Raw genomic sequence first — 18,568 nt, 5'->3', positions numbered from 1 at the left:
TGAAGCTATATGGTCTAGACACGCTAGATCTTAGAAATACACACATAGAAGAATTGCCCAGTGAAATTATTCATCTTGTTAAGCTACAAAATCTACTCACTGCAAGATGTCCATATTCCTCTCCTCACGGTGAAACAAAGATACCAAATGGGATTGGAACTATGAGGAATTTACAGGTGATCTCAGGCTTTAATATTATCAAGAGTTCATTATGTGCAGTCAAGGAACTGGGAAATCTGACTGGTTTGAGAGACCTCCATCTACAGTTGGATGGTGGAGGATCTCAGGAATACAAGAGGCATGAATAGATGTTACTCTCCTCACTATGCAAGCTTGGCACTTGCAAACTCTAGTCTTTACGAATATACTCTTGTTCAACACCAATCCAGTTCATAGATTCCTGGTCCCTCTGCCATATAACCTCCAAATATTTTGGATGACCACTGACTACTATTTACCAAAGATGCTGAAAGAACATGTGGTGCCCCCATGTTTGGTTTTGGTAATTAATGACAATCTCTATTGACTAATGGTTGCCTTGAGTTATATTTGAAGGATTTGTCCATTGGCATTTCTTGAAGTCCATGTGTGGGTTTCAAGGAGTTTAGGTGGTGACCAAGGTGTTATTAAGGAATTATCCAAAGATTGGTCATGTGAGAGTTGAGCTTATTGCAAGCATGTCTTGAAGAAGAAGATTGTGTGATCATTCATGTTTACCTTCAAGACATCATCCAAATGAAGAGAGTTGGAAAGAGTCAAGGTTGATCAAGACTAAGTCAAGAGTGAATCAAGTTGATCAACACACAAAGCGCACAAGATGTACCGAGGGATCAAGCGATCCCATGGTATGGTAAGCATTGTCAATTACGCCTTGTGTACTAACCCATGGTCTTCGTGAGAGTTCTTTGTGGGGACAGGTTGCGGTGTGCAAGTTCAAGTGAAGCGGGCAAGTTCAAGTAAAGCATCACGAAGAGATCAAATGCTTGAAGCTTGCCATCCATTGTGGTGACAATGGACTTGTGAAGATGTGCGGAAGGGTGGCTCACCCATAGTGGAGTATGGGGGAGCAATCAACTAGTCTTCATCGAGCCAACGCAATCAAGAAAGGTGGTCCATCTTGAGGGAGTCAAGATCGTCATCATCTAGCTCAAGTGGACCATGTGCAAGGCAAAGGTTTGCTCTTGATAGGTTTTCTATTTTACCGGTCTCATGATGGTAGTTGGGAGACCGGGTTATAAGATCGATTGCCGTACTATCAAGGGGGGCTCTCGATGAGTAGCTTGATCGTATCGTTCATAGAGAGCTCAAACCATTGCATCCTTGCATCATCTCTATTGGTTCTTGTTTGGTTCTTCTCTTTGTGAGTTTTGGAGCTTATGGTCATCTTGATGACAAGCTCGAGTTCATCGAAAACGGAGTTCACTCGCATCTTCTATGAGTTTTCGATGTTGGAGGTTATGCCGGTTCTTCTCGGTTGGAGGTTTTGATGCTACTCATCGTCTTGTATCCAACAAGCTTGAGTTTGCTCAATTCGGAGTTCATTTGAAGAAGTTATGGCAGTTCTGTTTTTCTCCCTGCCGTAGTACCGCGGTGGCAGCGGTAGTACCGCTTGTAGCGTCAAGCGGTAGTACCGCGATGGCAGCGGTAGTACCGCTTGTAGCGTCAAGCGGTAGTACCGCTCCAGTACCGCTCTACTACCGCCTCGATTTTGGGTCTTGCCTTTTTGTGTCGGGTTTAGCAGTAGTTGCACGGCAGTAAGGCACGGCAGTTCCGCCTATAAGCGGTAGTACCGCCCCGTTTGGGCGGTAGTATCGCCTATAAGCGGTAGTACCGCTCCGGTCGAGCGGTAGTACCGCTACTGCATTACTGCCGCCGTACTCTGCTCTGCCCTGCCTCTTTTGGGCCCGTGATCTGCTCCTCTAGCGGTAGTACCGCTTGTAAGCGGTACTACCGCCCCAAGGTTCATGTTTTGTTGCTCCGTTTCCCTGCTTCTTCCGCCCGAGCGGTAGTACCGCTCGTGTGCGGGCTGAGCACATAACGGTTGGATTTTCCCCCTCCTATAAAAGGGGGTCTTCTTCCCCAATGAACCTTATCCTTTTAGCTCGTGTTCTTCCCCCATTGTTGACCTTCTTCGAGCTTGCTAACTCTCAATCCCTCCATGGATTCTTGCTAGTTTTTGAGGGAAAAGAGAGAGGAGATCTAGATCCACATTTCCACCAATCACTTTCTCCTCTATGTGAGGGGAACCCATTGGATCTAGATCTTGGAGTTCTTGGTGTTCTCCTTCTTGTTCTTCCTCTCATTTTCCTCCCTAGCATTAGTTGCTTCGGTGGGATTTGAGAGAGAAGGACTTGGGCACTCCGTGTGCCTTTGCCATTGCATTTAGTGCATCGGTTTGAGTTCTCCACGGTGATACGTGGAAGTTACAAGTTGAGAAGCTTATTACTCTTGGGTGCTTGGTACCCTTGAGCTTGTTCCTCTTGGGTGCTTGGGCGCCCTAGATGGTTGGTGGTGTTCGGAGCTCAATCATTGTGGTGTAAAGCTCCGGGCAAGCGTCGGGGTCTCCAATTAGGTTGTGGAGATCGCCCCGAGCAATTTGACGGGTACCGGTGACCGCCCCCAAGGGTTGCCAAAGTGTACGGGTTCGGTGACCGCTCCCAAGGGTTGCCATTTGTACGGGTTCGGTGACCGCCCTCAAGGGTCCCTTAGTGGAATCACGGCATCTTGCATTGTGCAAGGGCGTGAGGAGATTACGGTGGCCCTAGTGGCTTCTTGGGGAGCATTGTGCCTCCACACCGCTCCAAACGGAGATTAGCATCCGCAAGGGTGTGAACTTCGGGATACATCATCGTCTCCGCGTGCCTCGGTTATCTCTTACCCGAGCCCTTTACTTATGCACTTTACTTTGTGATAGCCATATTGTTTCTTGTCATATATCTTGCTATCACTTAGTTGTTTATCTTGCTTAGCATAAGTTGTTGGTGCACATAGGTGAGCCTAGTTGTTGTAGGTTTTGTGCTTGTCAAATTAACCGCTAGGTTTATTCCGCATTTGTTCAAGCCTAAACTGTAATTATTTTAAAGCGCCTATTCACCCCCCCCCCCTCTAGGCGACATCCTCGATCTTTCAGATGCCAAAGTGGATTGTACCAGCACTCACCAGTCTTGCATACCTGGACCTTAATTTGATTGAAGTAACAGAAGAGGGTCTGTGGATACTTAGGGAGATACCAGCCTTACTTTATCTAAGTATAAGATTCAAGACTGTCCAGAAAGAAAGGCTTTGTTTGCATTCTCATGTTTGAAGGAATTCTACATTATTTTTGCGTACCGTTGGGAATGTGCAATTTACTTGACGTTGGAAGAAGGGGCACTGCCAAAGCTGGAGAAGCTTAAGCTGCCGTTCTATGTTTCAGTGGCAGAAGCTTATGGGTTCTGCTTGGGTCTTGGCCACCTCCCAATTCTCAGAGATGCCGAAATTACTCTCTCCAACAGTTATGACACATATTATGATGGCAACTCTGACGCAGCTCGTATTAGAGAAAATACTTTGTTGCAGCCACCGCTATAAGGAACGAGGCAAATAATCATCCCAATCATCCCAGGTTATCTATCCGGGACGAAATGGGAGAGAGCTGGAGCAAAGAGGAGGAGATGTAGTTGTTAGGGAATTGTTATACACTAGTAGAAAATAGGGCTTTCATTCGGGCCAGATAAGCCCATTAGTCCCGGTTCAGTCACGAACCGGAACTAATGTGAGCATTGGTCCCGGTTCGTGCGGCTAAAGGCATTAGTCCCGGTTCAAATGAGCCCTTTAGTCCCGGTTTGAGACACGAACTGGGACTAAAGGGTGTGATGCCCTTTAGTCCCGGTTCGTGTCTCAAACCGGGACTAAAGGTGTCTCAAACCGGGACTAAAGGGCCCATTTTCAAACTCTACCGCCCCCCCCCCCCTTGGATCGCCTTTTCAGTTTTGTAAAAAGCAAAAGAAAATGATAAAAACTTCAAAAATTAAAATCCTTCGAGATGTAGTTATGTTACTACATCTACTAGTTAGGAAAATTTAAAAATGTAAATTCGGACATGTTTTGCAAAAGTGTAGGGAAAATGTAAAACGGCTATAACTTTTGCATACGATGTCAGGAAAAACGTATAATATATCAAAATTTTCAGAATCCTCACATTCTAAAAGGAAAAAAAGTTATGTTCAAATTTCAGTTTTTTTAATTTTCGTTAAATCTGGTCAAACTATGGTCAAACTACCTATTCAAGAAGTATTAGTGTTACTAAATAATTATTCAAGAATATTAGTGTTACTAAATAATTATTCCAGTTTTTTTGAATTTTGGTCAAATCTGGTCAAATTGTGGTCAAACAATGGTCAAACTACTTATTCAAGAAATACTAGTGTTACTAAATAATTATTGTTTTTTAGAACAATAGTTTCAAACTCAAACAGTGAAATGTGTGACTTCATGGTCAAGCTAAACTCCTGAGGGTTAATAGGATTGACATCTTACTATTGTCAGGAAAACAACAAGTGCAGACTTGGAAACGAGGGAGAAATTGGCTGGGGTTAAGCGTGCTCGGGCTGGGGTAGTGAGAGGATGGGTGACCGTCCGGGAAGTTAGATGATTTGGAATGATGAGGGGTGATTAGAGGTTAAATTGAGTAGTGATGAGGGGTGATTAGAGATTAGAGGTTAAAATAATTCAGAAATTTGAAAATCAGGAAAAAAATTAAAAAAATCATAAATTTCCTTTAGTACCGGTTGCTGTTACCAACCGGGACTAAAGGTGGACCTCCAGGCAGCAGCCACGTGGAGGGCCTTTAGTCCCGGTTCGTATAAGAACCGGGACTAAAGGGGGGGGGGCTTTAGTACCGACCCTTTAGTCCCGGTTCCATTCTACTAGTGATATCATGACATTCCACTACTAATGCAAGAGGTATTAATCATAATTAACAATTTGATTTTGTACAACACTTTTCGAGGCAATCTTTCTCACGCTTAGATGTTGACATGTTCTCCCTTCATCTGTTCAGGGGATCCTCTACTGAATGAAAGTGTGTGATGTTGTGCTGTTGCCTTGATCGGAATGTTGTAGTGATGCCTGAACCCCCTGAAGCTCAAAGAAAGGCGTCTCAGAAGAAGCTGTGTTAGTTAATTGCTCTGCTACATGGTACTATTTGGTTTTAGGGGGATCATGTACTATCTGATTTCGTTGCATTTATTACTATTATTAAGAACTAGGTACACCACTCTAGGTGAACTTTCACTGTTGTGTACAAGCTCTTGTGTGTAACTTAATTTGATGGACTATGCATTCAGTTGGGTTGAGACAGCCAATTAAGTTAAGTTAAGTTGAGAGATATGATGTCAGGTTTCAGAGTTGTCACCCGCAAAAAAAAGGTTTCAGAGTTGTAACGTTGTTTTGTCACTTCATGAATAGAAAATTTTCGTGACCCACGAAATTCACACCAAAACAGATCACCAGATTCAAATGGAGGGTCATGAACTTTTGCCCGCAGCAGCAAAGGACAAGGAACTCCAGTAATCCACTAAGCATATTGCGTACTAATTAATTGCATAGATCAGAGGATAGTTGTTACTTGAATCACAATATAGACCAATTTGTTTGTTGAATGTAATTTTCAAGATTTTTACAAAAGTTTTAAATAATAGAGCTATTACTGTAGCTGATAAGATTATAGCTCCTGTGCAAACAGCTTTTATTAGAGGAAGGTATATACTAGATGGGGTTATTGTGTTGCATGAAGTTCATAGGAAAAAAGAGAGTGTTGTTTTGTTTAAAGTAGATTTTGAGAAAGCTTATGACAAGATTAACTGGGAGTTCTTGTATTTTGTCATGAAGAAAAAAGGCTTTTCACCTAGATTTATTGGTCGGGTCAAGAAGACAGTTGAGAGGGGTAAAGTAGCAGTCATGGGCAATGATCAAATTGGTCCTTTTTTGAGACGAAAAAAGGACTGAGACAGGGAGATCCTTTCTCCCCCATTCTTTTTAATATTGCCATCGACATACTTAATTTGCTTTTAGCTAAGGCACAAAAATTGGACCTTATCCAAGGATTAGCACAAGATTTAATCCCAGATGGCATTAATATGTTACAATATGCTGATGACACCATTTTCATGTTTAGACACAATCTGGAAAGTGCTAGAAACTTGAAATTAATTCTTTGTTTATTTGAACAATTGTCTGGCCTTAAAGTTAATTTTCACAAGAGTGAGGTTTTTTGTTTTGGTGAAGCTAAGGACAAACAGGACAATTACTCTACAATATTTACTTGTGCTGTAGGAAAACTTCCTTTTAGATATTTAGGTATCCCTATTAATGCAATTAGATTATGTAATAGTGACTGGAATTGGGTTGAGCGGAAAATGGAGAAGAAGCTAAGTGTATGGAAAGGGAGGTACAGATCATATGGGGGGAGATTGATTTTAATTACCTCTAGTTTAAGCAATATTCCTTTGTATATGATTTTGACCTACCCAAAGGCCCTAGTAAGAAGATGAACTTTTTTATGAAAAGAATGTTAGGAGGAGGGGGTTAAAAAGTACCATCTAGTGAAATGGGAAGATGTTTGTAGACCTAAAGAGATGGGGGGTTTAGGCGTCTTATATCTTGACATTATGAACATCTGCTTACTGTGCAAATGGATCTGGAAACTTGAACATGGTAGTGGCGTGTGGCAAGATCTAGTGAGAAAGAAATACTTAAGTAGATGTACCCTTAGAGATAGCAAGAAAAAACCTTGTCATTCTCATTTCTGGCAGGGTCTAATGAAGGTTAAACCAATTTTCCGGCAATATTGTAGGAAGATGGTGGGTAATGGGGAGAGGACTATGTTTTGGAGTGATGTATGGCTAGGAGACAAACCTCTTAGCGTGTAGTTCCCTAGACTTTATCTGCTAACCTTTAGTTCAGATTTCACTGTCGCCAAAGCTCTATCTGATAATATGAGTTTGATTAGATTTAGAAGAGTTTTATGGGGAGACATGGCTGATATGTGGTATGAGCTCAAAAATCTATGCAGTAAATTAGTTTTAAACGATCAAGAGGATAGATGTAGCTGGCTGCTAACTAAATCTGGTAGATTCACTGTTAGATCTTTGTACCTTGCTTTAAAAACAGATCATGCTGCCTGGCCTCATAGGAAACTGTGGAGGGCGAGGATACCGCTGAAAGTTAAAGTTTTCCTGTGGTTGATGTTTAAGAATAGTGTCCTAACTAGAGATAATTTGGCAAAAAGAAACTGGAAAGGAAAGGACAAAAACTGTAGTTTATGTGATTACCCAGAAACGGTTGATCATCTTTTCTGTACATGTGTGGTGGCTAATTTTGTGTGGGGTGTGGTTAGGAATGTAATTGGAATTCATGACATTCCATGCAAGATAGAAGAGTTTACTGCCTGGGTAGAAAAATTTCCTAAGAATATTAGGCAAACAATAGCAGTGGGTGTTTCTGCGGTGTTTTGGACTTTGTGGAATGCCAGAAATGCTGCTACATTTCATCATGTTACCCGCATGACCCTAGTATGTTGTTCTTTCAAATCTCTTATTGGATGTCTTACTAGGCTGGTCTACAGAGAAAAGAAGGGCAACTGATGTTGCGGGCCGTCGTAGCACTGCTGGTTGATGTTGCGAACGGGTTCTTCAACAAGAGCAGAGGATGGGCGCCCATGGTGAAACGTCTTGACATCGGGAAGTAATTATGTCTGTACTGTTAGCTGAACTTCTATCCTCCCTGCACTACTAGGGAAAAGCCTAGCAACAGCGTGGGTTTTAGGCCTATCAGTAGCGCGGGCAGCAGCGCTACTAGTACGACGCTACAGCTAAAGGTTAGCAATAGCGTGCGTTGACCCACGCTACTGCTATATCGACTTAGTAGTAGCGCTTTCTCAGAAGAGCGCTACTGGTAATTACTAGTAGCGCTTCTCCCTGCCCGCGCTACTACTATTATTTCGTATTTTATTTCTTTTTTATTTCATGTTGTATTCATACACCTTTATACAAGTTTTCATACAACAGGAATTTAGAGTTTGTTTTTACATCATAATTAGTTATTACATCACGGGGTGAAAGAACCGTGGACTAGCACTACTAGAAAAAGGCTTACTAGTGGCGCACCAGTTTTGCCTACTAATGGCGCACTACTGGTGCGCCACTAGCACCACGCCACTAGAATATTTTAGTAATGGCGCACCACAGGTGCGCCATTAGTATCTGGTATACTAATGGCGCACCACGGGTGCACCATTAGTATCCCACAGGTGCGCCATTAGTAACTGGTATACTAATGGCGCACCAGATGGAAGTGCGCCATTAGTTACATTTAAAAAAAATCGTTTTTTCTTAATCTCAGGTCACTATTTCACATATGAGATATCCAACACATATATATATACAACAAGCATCCATATAACAATCATATCCAACACACAAGTTTCATCATATATACATAGCCAACACATAGTTCCATCGTTACATATTACAAAAGTTTCACATTGTTCATCCAACACCGTTATCCATCCAACACCATATTACAAAAGTTTCACATAGTTCAGTTCTCATTGTTCTTCTCCTTCTCCTTCCTCAGCCTGATGCGCCAAGAGCGGCGAGGCGGTGGAGGCAGCTGTGGGATGTAGTCTTCTACCACAATTGGCGTGGTCATGTCGCCCAGCTGTGGGATCGCCGGCGCCACCACCAGTGCGTGGTCATTGTCAGGCACCACCACCATCGCGAGGCCACCTTCAGGCAGGACGGGCACGACCATCGCTAGGTCATCCTCAGCCACCACCATCTCTTGCCCATGGTCAGCCACCACCATCTCTTGCCCATGGTCAGCCACCACCATCTCTTGCCCTTGGTCAGCCACCACCAGCGCTAGGTCATCCTCAGCCTGATGCCCATCGTCATCCTGCAGCTCCTCATCCCCACTCTGCTCCTCTTCTCCCCCACTCCAGTCCGGATCATCCTTCTTGCTGTCTTTGCTGCTGCCAGAATCGCTGCTGCTTTCGCTAAAGCCAGAATCGCTGCTGCTTTGGCTGTAGCCAGTGTCGCTGCTGCTGCTCCCATTGCCTGTCCAAATGCAACAATGGCCGTTAACAATCGATGTGAGACAAAGCCAAATGTAGAGGAATAAGAAGAGGCAGAACGCACTGGCATCTTCGTCGTCAGCGTAGCGCATGCGACACATAGTCGTGTTGAAAACCTTCACGATGAGCATTGTGGCGTCATCGTCGTACCTGAAGAGAAGAAAGTACCCGGTCCGCAGGTCGTAGGCACTGTAGAACTTCTCCCAGCCACGGCACAGGTACATGTGGCCCTCCTCGATCACCAACTCCACGTCCCACAGCCTGCGAACCCCGCCGCCGGCCTGTCGGAGCTTCACATTATGTGGCGGATCTTCACCCAGCATGTTCATAAAAGTGTCAGGCAGCCTCTGCAATTTGGGACAAGGAGTGATGTAGCAAACAACAGAGTTATCATAATGAGATGGGTGAAGGGGAGATCTCTCGTTTTATATACCTGCCTCGTGGCTGATACTGAAGTCCCAAGTATGACACTGAAGAACTCGAAAGCATCCAACTCGTACTCCGGTGAGGCAGAGCGGCGGTGGCTGCTTCCCCCCATCTCTGATAAGCAGCAGAAGAGACCAATTAGTACCCTTACAACATCACATTGCAAATAGATGAATTGTGTAGGTATGCATGGATTTAAGATTATTTGTTCAAAGCCAATTTGTCAATGATTAATATGATATCTCAATTTCCACCAAATAATACATTTGTTATACACCACATTTTCTTTTCCTTTGGAAAAGAAAAAAGCACACTGCATTCAAGTGAATGTATCTTTTATTGCAAAGCCACAACTTAGCAATAGATTCAAAGTTAACGATTGGCACCTAGAAAAGCATTTCAACATCTTCACAGATTTTACTAGCTACAATACATTCAAAAAATAAATGATATACAGTTTGTATCTCTTTGCAATGAACACACTCTAGGGGTTTTGCCATCCCCCTTTTCCTTAGATTGTCACAAGTCATGATTTTGTTCTGGGAGAACATCCAAATGAAACCTTATACCCTAGGGGGCAATTTAATACTCCATACTACAGGAAGATACAAAGGTTGCCATGTCAATACAACAACTCTTAGAAGTGAAGAACAGGTTCTCCAAAATGAGTAGAAAGGGAGCATGCTGACATCTATACAAGCCAATAATGATTTACTACTCAATGGAACAGGGTAAGATAAACACCAGTCAATAAATTTACTACATCAAAAGGAGTAAAACTCAACAATGCAGCACTATCTCTGAACCTAACCTTTGTTTAGTATGGGTATGACAAATCAATGAGTTGGTCATCACAATGTCAAATGCCATTGGAAGACAAGAAATCAGGTCATCACATAACAACAATTGGATGGCCTCGTGAACAACCAAGACATCCTTGAATGGCTGCCAAGTTACTACTAGCAGGCTCAAAAGTCAAGTAAACTGAAGATTGACCTTCTGAAGGTCTAAGTATGGCTGTGCTGTCAGGTTACTACTAGCAGCAACATGGAAGTAGACTTGATGATAACTATTGCACAAATATGTAAGAAAGGAGCAAGTGCATCTACTTATTGGAACAAGCCTGACAGTGGGAAAGCTATAAACTTATAATGACCGCGTTCAGATAAAAGATTGCAACCAAGCAAATCTGGAAAATGTATTATCAACTATAAAATATGGGTTGCAAACCAAACAACTAAGCATACTTTGTCAGATGATAACTATTGCAAACCAAAAGTAAGCAGAGCACATGTATATACCTGTATCACTGTCTTGGAGCCAACAAACGCCTCAATTTTTCTCCAACCGCGATCGAACCTGTTACGCAGAAACACAAACAGAGAGATACATGTAACTAACGAGGACAGACAGACAAGGTAACAAGAACTCCACAGCTCAATTAAGCCTATACATGTAACTAACGAGGACCATGTCATTATCATGGCAGTCCACTATATATTTTTATGACAAAATACATCATTATCAGGGCACATTATGGCCATTTTCTTACATGATGCCAAGCTAATGACTGACATCTGTTCTTGGCAAATGATGAGTCTCTGGTGCCCCTTGCAAATTGTTGATGCCACATTGTACTTGTACCCCATATGTTTAACCCCAAACACAAAAACATCACCACAAGGACTGAGATAAAAACTAATACTATCATGTACTTGAAGAAACCTAGGGGGTGAGGGGCATCACCTCGAATCACCTAGAGGACGCCGGCGGGGAGAGAAACCTAGGGGGAAGGAGGGGAGGAGAGAGGAGGAATCACCTAGAGGACGCCGGCGTCGAGGAGGCTGCGGGCGGCGATCCGGAGGAAGGGGCCCGTGATGTCGTCGGCGTCCTTGGCCGCCTTCTTGACCTTCCGAGCAGAAGAAGGCACGGGTGGTGAGAGGAGGAGGAGGAGAAGCTAGGGGGATGGGGGAAGGGAGGGAGGGGACGTACGTGCTGGGGCGGGGCGGCGAAGGAGCGGCGGGCGCGGGGGCGGCGGCGCGAGGGAGCTGCAGTGGTGGGGGCGGCGGGGGTGGAGTCCGGCGGGGGTCGGGGCGGCGGCGTCGAGGCAGCGCAAGACCACAGCGGCGGACGACGTGCAGGCGCGGCGGACGGAGGGGGCGGAGCAAGGGGGCGGCGGCGTACGGTTGGGGTCGAGTGGGGGATCTGGCGAGGGAGGGAGGGAGGCCACAGTGCGAGGGGAACAAGTACGTCGATTCTAATGGCGCACCTCCCCCTGGTGCGCCATAAGTACGTCGATTCTAATGGCGCACCTCCCCCTGGTGCGCCATTAGAATTTTGTTTTACTTACTAGCCCGACTGGTCAGGTTATATTCCACCTAACCCTATCTCCATCAGAACACGCCCACTAGCCCGACTGGTCAGCACGCAGCACACACTAGGAGGTCCTGGGTTCGATTCCCAGGCTCCCCAATTTTTGTTTTTATGCATTTAAAATGCTGTTTGATATTTATTTGTGTTTAAATATGTTCAAACTTGTTTAAATCATAACAGTAATATTTTTTATAAAAACAGTAATGATTTTTTAAAAAATATCATCAAATTTGTTATTTGAAAATATAATCAAATTTGCTTTTTTTTGCAAATTTAGTTGCATTCATTTGTGACGGTGGAGCGGGCCGGGAGGGTGCGGGGGGTCGTCGGCGACGGCCGGTGGAGCGGGCCGGGGAGGGTGCGGGGGAGAGGGTGCGTGGGGTCGTCGGCGACGGCCGGTGGAGCGGGGGAGGGTGCGGTGGGTCGTCGGCGACGGTGGAGTGGGGGAGGGTGCGGGCCGGGGGTCGGCGGCGGCGGCCGGTGGAGCGGGGGAGGGAAATATTCTTTCTCTCCGAAACCACCTGCCCCGCGAGATATCCGAAACCGAGATAGTCGTGCACCATCGTGAGCAGTGCGGCTCTCATAGGAAAATATTCTTTCTCTGCGGCATCCCACGTATCAACCAACTGCCCCAGGTGCGCCATTAGTAGTTTTGCAAAAAAGTAAAAAATAAAAAATATATTGTAGTGGCGCACTATGTTGCTGGTGCGCCATTACTAGTTACAACTAGTAATGGCGCACTATGTCCTAGTGCGCCATTAGTATGTCTGGCAAAATAAAATAAAATAAAATTTGTTACTAATGGCGCACCGTGTGTCTGGTGTGCCATTAGTGTATTTCACACTAATGGCGCACCAGCATATGGTGCGCCACTGCTACATAGCAATGGCGCACCACATGTCTGGTGCGCCATTAGTGGCCATTCCATCTATAGCCCTTTTCCTAGTAGTGTAGTTTCAAGTGGATGGACATCCACTTGAAACTAATCCGCGGTTCTTTCACCCAATGATAAAATAAATATCATCATCATCATATCATTAATAACTTATCATCATAATACATCATTGTCATATAACACCTCATCATGATCATCGTTTTCATCAATGAGACATCACATAGCAAATTGGTCACTAGTCATAATCACAACTACTCCTCATCATCAACTCTAACACATTGTACCACTTAATAAACATATTGTACCTCATAGGACCTACTACATTCTCTTAGGACCTACTATATTCTCTAAGGTAAAATAGCAAAAAACAAGATAGCCCCTGACTCTCCATTATGGAGAATGGAGATTATCCTGTCTCCAATTCTTGCCTTTCGCTTAATGTTGCTTCCAAGAACCTCCTTACGAATGTCCAAACATTTTTTCCATTCTTTGATTAGCATGTGTTCACCGGTTTTAGAAATCCGATATGCACAGGTGAGATCTGTAGGATGACCTGGCTGTATGTTCAGAACTTCAAGGCGACCATTCTGATACATCAGATGAGGACACAATCCATCGGGATTTTCTATTGAAAAACATAGTAATAACTTCGTAGTTAGCAATGATGTACTAGTTTTAGAAGTATGCAAAAGATGCACGGATGTCGTAATAGTAAAAAATCTTACCAGGGTATCTCCATAGAAGTTATCGTGGTTCAACATGTGCACTAGTGGCACGTATTCACCATAATTTGGAGGAGTTCGATAATAGGTATTGTAATTCTCAAGATAAGTACAAAATGCAATCAGATGATTTTTCTCCTTATAAGTTAATTCGGAGCCATCGGTGTAGTGGGTTTTGTCTACCATCTTTCGCACATTCTTTGAAGAATGAAAATAAGCTGTCAATGGAAATAAGTTGTCAACTATTTTGAAATAAACAATATAAATTAGTTAATAACTATGTTTGAGAAACTCACATAGCGGTAGAATTGAAAGCATATCAACAAGGACCCAAATGTCCATATTGTTTTGCTCGATGTCAGGATCACCAAGATCCATGGTGACAATCATACCCTCATAAAAACCATACATTTTGCAAAGTGCTTCCCAATTTTGGCAACCAAAACGGGTTACGCTCTGAGAATTGTACAGATTTACTTCAAAATTCATATCATGATGGGGCCTTAGGTGTATTTTCTTTGTTTCAAAATTTTCATGGTCTTCAAAACCCATCCTCTCCAAGACATAGCGTCTTGCATGGCATGGGATAAGCTAGTCGAATTATAAAAGATGAAAATTAGACGTTGAAATAGTTGAAGTCGCGCTTAATTACGAAAAAAACACTTGTCGTCGTTGTGTACCGTTTCAACATCGAAGGTCTCCTCGAGCTTAATGCTGAAGCGCCGATCTTCGTCTAGGTGAGGGCACCTGTCGCACAGACCTCGATCGTCGTGGCACCAGCTGCACTCCCCCGGGAGACTTTCATCGTCCGAGTACGACATTTCCTACGTTCATAATTCAAAGATTAAACTTGTACAATTAAATATATGTACTAAAAAACCTAAATTAGATCATTATTTTTCAAAAAAATTCAGGCCACTCGATATTTCCTACATATTCTAGCACAAGTCGTGAAGGAATTCACGGAAAAATCCGGCATGACCTTTGCTAAAAAAGGACATATCAAGCGCCTGAAATTTGCCGGAACGGAAATTAATCAACACTCCGGCAAAACATAGGCCACTCGGAGGTGTAACCTAAACATGACCGGCCACTTGGGCAACCACATATCCTATTTGAGCAACACAAGATATACATGTTTTTATCTACATCATATATATCTTATAGGACTCATATTGACATGGAGATTTGGCTGGTCTCACCTTGAGGTCGGAGGGGGTCGGTGACGGGGACGACGGCGGGGATGATGGAGGGGCTCCTTGATTTCTGCAAAAGCAAAAACCCTATAAGTTATCACTAATACACCCCGAATAATTGCTTAAACAAAAAAAATAACAACAAATATGACATGTTCAACTAGTTCTATTAATTCAACTAGTTCTTACTAAATATAAACTTACTATAAATAGAAAAAAAACTAGTTCTTTCTAAAAATAAAGTAGTTCAACTAGTTATATTAATTTTCTTACTAAAAATACATTAGTTTTATTAATTCAACTAGTTCAACTAGTTTATTAATTTACTTACTAAACTAGTTCAACTAAAACTAAACTAGTTCAACTAGTTTATTAATTTACTTACTAATTATTTTAAACACATACTAAAAACAGTAAAAAAAACTACATTATACAATAGTAAAAAACATCTAGTATTAACCATACTGCCCTAGTTAACTAGTACCATCACTACTACTAATTAACATCTACTACTACTAAAAATCATTATCTATGAACCCTAAATTAACATCTACTACTACTAAAAAACATCTACTAACTAAGCAGAGAGGGGGGGGGTGGGGGAGGGGTGGGGGGCTTACAGAGAGGGGAGAGATAGTGGCGGGGAGGTGCTCGGTGACGGAGAGGTAGGGGCGGCGAGGGCGGGCTCGGGATCGGGAGGCGGCGGTCCTGGGCGGGCTCGGGCGGCGGCGGTGAGGTCGAGGGCGGCGACGGTGAGGTCGAGAGCGGCGGCGAGCGGCGGCGGTGAGGTTGAGGGAGGCCTCGGGCGGCGGCGGTGAGGGCAGGCTCGGGCTCGGGCGGCGGCGACAGAGGAGTTAGGGGAACAGGGGGGAGAGAGGGGGGGGGGGGGGAAGCAGGACTTAGTGAAATTTTGAGCCCGCGGGTGGTTAAGTCGAACTAGTAGTAGCGCACTTTAGGAAACGCGCTATAGCTAAATTAGGTGCAATACTTAGCAGCAGCGAGTTTTTAATTTTGGTTCATGTGTTGTTAATCTAAAAATTTATATTCCACACAATCTAATCTTATTGAAATATATTGCAACCAATTCCCGCAGCAACGCGCGTGACATCATCTAGTTATTCCAATGCACATAATATTTTTAAAATACATGGTGAACAGTTTCAAAATACATGTTGAACAATTTTTTAATTCATGTCGAACGTCTTTATAAATACACAGTGATTTTTTGGAAAAAAATATGTTGAACAAATATACAAATAGATAGTGATTTTTTTATAAAGGATGATCATTTTGTAAAAAATGATTTTTTTAAATACAAGGTTAATATATGTTGAACAATTATTTCAATATGTTTTTGAAAAATGTTTGAGATGTTTTTGGAAAACTGTTCAAAAACATGTATTTCAAAAAATAATAATCATGTATTCGGTTATGTCAAAACAGCTGGTTTGAGAGATATATGCTGTTAGGTTTCAGAGCTGTAAGATTTTGTCACTCCTATAACCTGAACTCTACTGTGGAGTGAACTGCTATACTCTGAACCAGGGGAAAACACGTGATGGAGAAATTTCCATGACCCGTGAAATTTTGGACATCTCGTGAAATATTTCCTTAATTTCAGATCCCCAAATTAAAATGAAATTTTGGATAGTGAGCTCCAGTAATCTGCTGAACATATCTCGTAAGTAATTGGATAAAACAGAAGACAGTTGTTGCTTGATGCTTCGGCTACCACAGAATGACAGAAGTTCAGACCAGCAATGTCGTTCATCACTTCATATGTACAACTTTGGTTCAGACCCTCTACAGATGCCTTTTTTAACATGCACCCGCTACTGAACTTGCAGTGAAAACGTGAGGTTCAGACCAGATTCGGAGTTTCAGGCTAGTTTAAAATCCTACCACAATGTTTGGATGCTACGGTCCATTCATGCTTGCAAGTCCTGGACGTGAGGAGGAATATCTTGTGGGATTCAGGAACTCTGGGGAGATAAAAAAAAGAAGTAGCTGTGTTGTCAGGAAAATGGAAGATGATTAGTCTTAAACAGAATCGACGAAAGGTAGAAATGTCGACAAATGAGCAAGGAAAAAAATAGCGCGCTACAACAAAATAGCCGACCTCAAAATACGCTATTAGCGAGACGTTGTACGCAGTGGCGATTCTACTAGTGGGGCTTCAATAGGCTGAAGCCTACCCTCCAAAAATCCTATTTCAACTAAATATACTACTTGCCAATTATACTGAGGTGTTTTACATCTAATAATTGCAATGCATTGCTAATTAGACCTAGGAACTTGCTTTGAGCCTGCCCTTCATTTCCGTGCTAGATTCGCCACTGGTTGTACGCTGATATATTTAGCGAGGCAATTCTCAATATGCTATAGCGCGCTACTAGCGACGGTATAGCGCGCTATTCTTTTCAGTGCAAATGAGTCATCAGATCGTCCCTGTTACAGCCAATCGAATCTCAAACGGCAAGATTGAGAAACAGTTAATTTATTTTTGAAAAATGGAAGGAACATTTTGTTTAGACTGTATGTCTGACTGACTCACACCATGAGTTTTGTTGGGCTTCTTTCTACACAAAGTATGGGCGGTACAAGAGAGGCGGAAATTGCAGGGTTAGCCCTTTCATCATAGAAAATAAAAGAAGAAGCAATGGCCTCTGTTCGGTTTCGTTATGAAGAAATAAACAGAGTTGCTCTGCTCCCATGGCAGCAAGAAACAGGGGATCCAGCAAGTGAGAATGAACAGAGTGACCTCGTGCAGGAATGGACACGGCCAGCCCTGATGGTGAACGCGTGTGCGTGCCGCTATGCTGGTGCAGGCTGGGAAGAGACAGGGTCAGAGTTTCCATTCATTTCATTTTCTGAAACCGTTCAGGAAGCATTGTATTATTGATGCTTACACTGAGTGAATCACAAAGAGATGCAGCTGCACGTACACGCCTACCAGATGCCGCCTTCCCTCATGCCTTGAACCATCAGACGTTTGCCCTGGACAGTCTGCTCGCCGACGTGGCCACGACGAGCTGCAGCAGCTGTGCGCCGCCCAGGTGCGGCGCCACCGCCGGCCCCAAGTTCAGGTACTTGTCCACCAGGCACAGCAAAATAGCCTGCAGTTTGGGTTGTGCTACTGGGGGGAGCTCGACGCCTTGACATATGGATCTTGCGAACCTTGCGAAGTATAAAAGTATAAGTGCATAAATGCACCGTGGGTTTCGAAGGCACAGTAAGGAAGGAACAAGTTTGCAGTAAGAAAAACGGAAGTTAACTGCATGACTCACTTAACTAATAGAGACATGAGAAAAAGAAGTAACAAGTAAAAGAATATGCTGCTAGTCAAATTGGCTAGATTAAGCACGAGCTTATCCACAACATAACGAGTAACTAAATTGATGCTAATGCTTTTTTTTTATGCTAACACTTGGTTATGTGCATCCTAATAATATTCAGACTTTCAGAATTGCAACTTTTACAACTTACACGGCTACACCAGAACCAGTCACCCACGAAGTCTAGCATTGGATACTCCCTTGCTCAATGATCGTTCAAATCTTGGCCTCCAGTGATAAATCACTGGCTGCACTGGCTGTAGGACAGCACGCTCACTTACTGCACTGTCTTTCTCTGCTTCACACAAAGTTATGACATGACAAGAGGTGAGAGAAGGACATATACCTTTGAGATGTACGTACACTTAATTTTCTTCAAGAGTCACTTGCATATGGGCCATTGTGCTTAATTCTGTGCACCCATCTGCTGCCATAGGTTAAACTGTGGTAGGAGACTACCAGTCAATGCGGGCTCCATATGCTGCACTGCACGCCATGTTTGTCCG

The 18,568-nt window shown here is 43.3% G+C and overlaps 1 pseudogene; it reads left to right on the top strand.

The window, feature by feature from the left end:
* Positions 1–161: 161 nt before the first annotated feature.
* Positions 162–3,659, top strand: LOC123142762 (uncharacterized; annotated as a pseudogene).
* Positions 3,660–18,568: the final 14,909 nt, after the last annotated feature.

Source organism: Triticum aestivum, chromosome 6D, assembly GCF_018294505.1.
Source record: "Triticum aestivum cultivar Chinese Spring chromosome 6D, IWGSC CS RefSeq v2.1, whole genome shotgun sequence".
Taxonomy (NCBI): Eukaryota; Viridiplantae; Streptophyta; class Magnoliopsida; order Poales; family Poaceae; genus Triticum; species Triticum aestivum.
Note: the sequence above shows the minus strand (reverse complement) of the source record. Positions and strands in the feature narration are given on the sequence as shown.